Consider the following 4,851-nt stretch of genomic DNA (forward strand, 5'->3'; position numbering starts at 1 on the left):
TCACAGTCACTTGGCTTCCTCCCTCCAGCATCCAAAGCAGTTTCCTAAGCCAGTTTGGGGAATTATTTGCAGGAAGAAGCCACTCATGATTGGCACAGGAGCAGAGGTTGAGCTGTGTGTTGTTTCCCAAGCCGATGGCTGGCTGTAAACAACTGTATGAAGGGAGGGAGGGGACAGAGGCCAGGCAGCCTGACCCTCATCTGAGCTGCACAGACAGACAATTAGCCAGAGTGTGTGACACATCTCTAATCTGCACACCGAGGTATTTTACCTAATAACTTCGCGCGTGAAGCAAACGGACCAAATAATTAAAGCACCATGAGCAATCTTACTGTTGATGCAATTTTTTCACATTTCTTTCACAGACGCATCAAATATTAGTAAAAAGTAAACCAGCAATAAAAAAACCAAACGAACATCCAAAAGGTAAGTGGACGTGTTTCAAAAAAAGTGCTTTTCTACCATCTCTCAGCCTTTAGAAACCAGAGTGAATGGAGGATGCTCATGGACACCCAGCAGAGCTGTCCCTTGCCTGCAGCTCCCACCCAGGGCAGGCTGAGGGGACATGCAGCAAACTGAGCAAGGAGCTGGTGGAAAAATCACAACAGAATCCAACCCAAACACTTCAAGCTGTATTTTTTTATGGCTGTAGCTCATTCTTCCTCTCTACCTCCACTATTCCAGTCTCTTACAGCAAGATATTGTCTTATTTATAAAAACAAGCTTGCCATCCACAGTCAAAGTAGCAGTGAATAGTGTTTGATTTTCTCTCTAGCCAACGGGCATCTGCTGCCTAGGAAGTGATCAATGAAATGATAAAGCTTAATCAGAGTTGTATTGTATATTATGAGAAGAGTCACATATCAAAGCTGGGTTCTGAGATTTCCAATTGGAGCTATTTACTTGATTGCATATCTTGCTTGATCTTGAAAGGACTCCCAAAAGTCTAAATCTTACCAAACTGTTCACTTTCTTGACGTCCTATGACACTGTGTGGTTTTTATATAAGTAAAACCATAAAACCTTGGTAAAAGACCAGAGATGTTGTCCTGTAAAAACACACAGAATGTGTGGAGCCAAATTCCAGAAACAATGATAATATTTTTCAAAATGGAGCTCCTGAGGGTTTTGTTGATTAAACACACACATTTAAAACTGAATAATTTTTAGTACATTTTGAATACTTAAAATATGTTAAAATTAAAAAAAAAGAAGAAAAGAGAACAGAAGCAACAAAACACCTCATCCTTTGCATATACTTTTAATGAAACCAGTATCTCATCCTGTTTGTTTTCTTATGTTGTTTTTGAAAAATGGAAATAATTCCTGCTAACAGGCACAACTGAAAATTAACTGTTCAAGCTCAAATGTTTTTTAAGTGTGCCAAGAACAGACCATAAAATGGGAAAAGAAAGAAAGAGCACTAATTACTTTATTTGTCTCCTAAAACTAAACTAACAAGTAAAAGCCTTTAAAGAACACCGGTCAGAAATACTGATATCAAAGGAAAAGACTGCTGATAATCCTGGATTCATTTGCAATGATTTATTCCATATTTTATTGCACAATTTATAAAAGAGAATTGCAGCAATCAGAGCCCTTGCATTGCTACAAGAGATTAAAAGATTTTCTTATCAGACAACTCAGAATTGTGATGATTCACACCTTCATTATTTCTTGAAACACTCCAGCTTCCTCCAGAAGGTACAGCAAAGGTTTTGCATGACTACATCCCTTAAACTAAACAGTGCTCGTGTCATTTTCCCACGGTGCTCAGAACAAGCTAGGGGTGAAAGAGTAACCCTTTTAAGCCAGTTAAACAACCGTCATTATTTTAAAATAAATGAAGAGGAGCCGAGTTATTTACGACTCTGTGCTCATGTTTTATGCATGCCTTACCTCGGAGACATTCGATAGCCCCCCACAACACTTTGTTGGCTCTAACCTTCAACAAGTGTTTGCCAAGAAGGTCACGTTGGCCCATTCACACCGAGGAAGGTGAGATTTGGAGACACGGTAAAGTAACAGGACAAATGGGAAGACACTGGAAAATTATTTTCGCTGCCAGGGTTTCTACACAAGCATAAACCTGGGTCAGGGAGGGTCCTTTCAGTTAAAAGTGTGTGCCAGCACTACTCACTGCCAGGTTAAATCAAGGACACGCCCAGCCTTGCTGAGAGCCTGAAGGAGAATGAGCTGCTTGCAAGGAATTTCTTGAAATCAGCAAAGAGGAGCCATCATACCCACAGAGAGTTTTGTGGGATTCCCCAGCCAACCATTGACACGGACCAGACGAGTCTTCAGGGTCTGCCAAAAAGATGGAAACTCAAACCCAGGGATAAAGCACCTGAAACTGTGAGGGGGTGGTCCAGGGGAGACCTTTGTGTTCTGCAGAACAGTTTTCTGGAGAACAAGAGAGCTTGAGCAGCTGTGCTTGAGAACAAGCTGTACCTCAATGTCTTGTTCTTCACAATTGCCCCACAGCATCCTCATGTGAACTTGTATTTTGGTTCTGTAACAGGTTCTGCAACCTTCTCCAGATGTGGCTTTTACCGGGAACATCAGTCCTGCCTTGGTAAACCAGGAATTACCTGGTTACTTGGTAATTACTTGGTAATTACTCAGTATTACCTTGCAAAGAATGATGAGGGGCTGTGTTACAAGTCCTGACTTGAGGACTGTGTGTTTTAACCCCACCTTGCCCCCATTATTAACCTCCAATATGCCCCCAAAGAAGTCAAGGAACACGTCTTTTCTTTTGTGCTCTCTCCCACTAAGGAATACTGAGAAGAATTAAAGTTGGATAGTGGCAGTCACACTGGAGATGTCAAGCCTGATGCCCAGACTCTGGGCTGACAGGCTTTCTCCTGCACATAGTCCTGCAGCAGGAAGGGAGCAAGGCCTCCCTGTGTCCTGCAACACACAAACACACTCTGTTCAGGAGGCTGCAGCTCTGTTTTGAAGAGAAAATGTGCCCAATTACACATAAATTGGTGTCCACTGGTATTTCTATTGTAATCTCATTGCTTTGTGTGGCTCATGGAGACTTGGAGTGAAGCAACACAAAAACACACCTCTGTGCCACCTTCTACCCTGAGAACTCCCCAAAAAGGCCTTTCAGTGACTTTCCAAACTCCATTTAAAGTTTCTTTTTAACTGAGAGTTTCATGGGTGAGATATTTAATAGAATGTGACCCCCCTGGCTCATTTAGCTTTGTAGACAGTGTATTGTGCTTGAGTCTCTCATCCATTCATGCACTTGTATTACCTCATAAAGGTATTTTTTAGAAATAAAACATGAATAGGGAGGTTTTTTTTTCAACCTTAGCGATTAGCTGGAGATTAGAATTCAATTGAACAGTTTAGTTAAATATGGGTTTGTGTGTGTTGATATGGCTCTCCATTGTCACTGCAGGTATGAGAGGTTTGGCAGTTTCCCAGCTTGGCTTTCCAGTGGGGGTTCATAGCAATGCAAAAAAGCAGTGTCCCACCTTTCATTTTATTTCAGTAAAATAAAATTAAATACTTCTCAGAAAATGCTTATTGAAATCTTGCCAGTTTTAATAGAGAGACATTTGCATTAAACTTATTGTTCCAAAGCTATACCTTCCGTGTTTTTGGGGTTTTTTTTGACAGAAATGTCTGGTTTTACTTGATTATGTATATACACATATAGTTAGGGTTTGTTCCCCCTTCAAGCTAGCTCTGAGGAAACAATATTAGAAGAAGAAATAATTAGGGAAGCCAACAGTCAGCTGCTTGCTCTGAAGAATATTGGGCAGATGACAAACCCACTACAACATTTGGCACACTATTTATGGGCAGGAAATTTTAACAGAGAAATGAGAAATGACACTCTGCAAATCATGCTGAAGTTCTATGAAAGTTTTTTTCTTCTAAAACTGAAGGACCGTAATGACAGACAGACAAAAATGAACTTCTGTGCTTTCTCCCTGTCATGATGGTAACTCGTATTTTTCTTCGTGTGAGATATCTCTTTTTCTGAGCAGTGACAACATTTACAAATGGTGCTCTAAATGAGAAAAATCTTTGGAATAATCTGTTCCAGGTTAGCCTATCATTGCCAATAAAATACCTCTGATTTGCACAAAACATCTAATTTGAGAGGGGGTTTTTCCCCTGCTGGTGCAACTCCTTTGCTCTTTTAACTCTCAAAACCACAAAAAATGCTCTCAGAAATATTCCCAGCTGCTCAGGTCATGCTCAGCTGTGCTGATACCAGTTTACAGCGAACACATTTAGCACATTAAGTCTTGATTACATGGCAAAATCGGAGAGTCAAACATCTCCTCATGCATTAGGGAACTGCACAGCTACAGTAAGTCCTGAGGCATGGCAGTGGAAGTTCCACTTGCTAAACACACCAAGTAGAGGCAAAAACCCCCAAACCTCTCTCTGTGTCCCCCATGGAGCAACCAGCACACGATGCAGATGGACAGCAGGGTGGTGCAGTCCCTGCAGCTGAGGGATGGACATTTCTCTGTCCTCTGCCACAGCTCTGCTCTGCCCCTGGAAATCTGACCTTGAGCTCATGAAAGCAGCAGCAAAGACATCTCCATTTCATTAATCCCAGGCCAGACTGAAGGCATGTGATGAAGGAAATGCAGATGCACCTCCAGAGCTCTGCGGCACAGCCTCGCCGCGTTTCCCGAAGATAGGGATCGCAGCCGGTGTCGTGTTACGAACTCCGCACCCAGAGATCCTTCCTGCCAACATCTCAGCCATGGCGAGGAAGGGCACTGATGCAGGTTCAGCTCTGCGTGCCGCCAGAAACCTGACTTCACACTCTTGTCTCCTCTGTGACCTGACTAACCTAGCAAGTGACAGCCT

At 42.2% G+C, this 4,851-nt stretch overlaps 1 long non-coding RNA gene across 1 annotated transcript; it reads right to left on the reverse strand.

Annotated features, from left to right (window-relative positions):
* Positions 1-1,523: 1,523 nt before the first annotated feature.
* LOC136286127 (uncharacterized) lies at positions 1,524-2,293 on the reverse strand. The gene is made up of 2 exons (XR_010719781.1): positions 1,900-2,293; positions 1,524-1,783 (listed from the first exon to the last, which is right to left on the reverse strand). It is a non-coding gene; the product is annotated as an uncharacterized lncRNA (long non-coding RNA).
* Positions 2,294-4,851: the final 2,558 nt, after the last annotated feature.

This window comes from Chamaea fasciata, unplaced genomic scaffold, assembly GCF_029207755.1.
Source record: "Chamaea fasciata isolate MVZ Bird 193981 ecotype frontalis unplaced genomic scaffold, bChaFas1.0.hap1 SCAF_2, whole genome shotgun sequence".
Classification (NCBI taxonomy): Eukaryota; Metazoa; Chordata; class Aves; order Passeriformes; family Sylviidae; genus Chamaea; species Chamaea fasciata.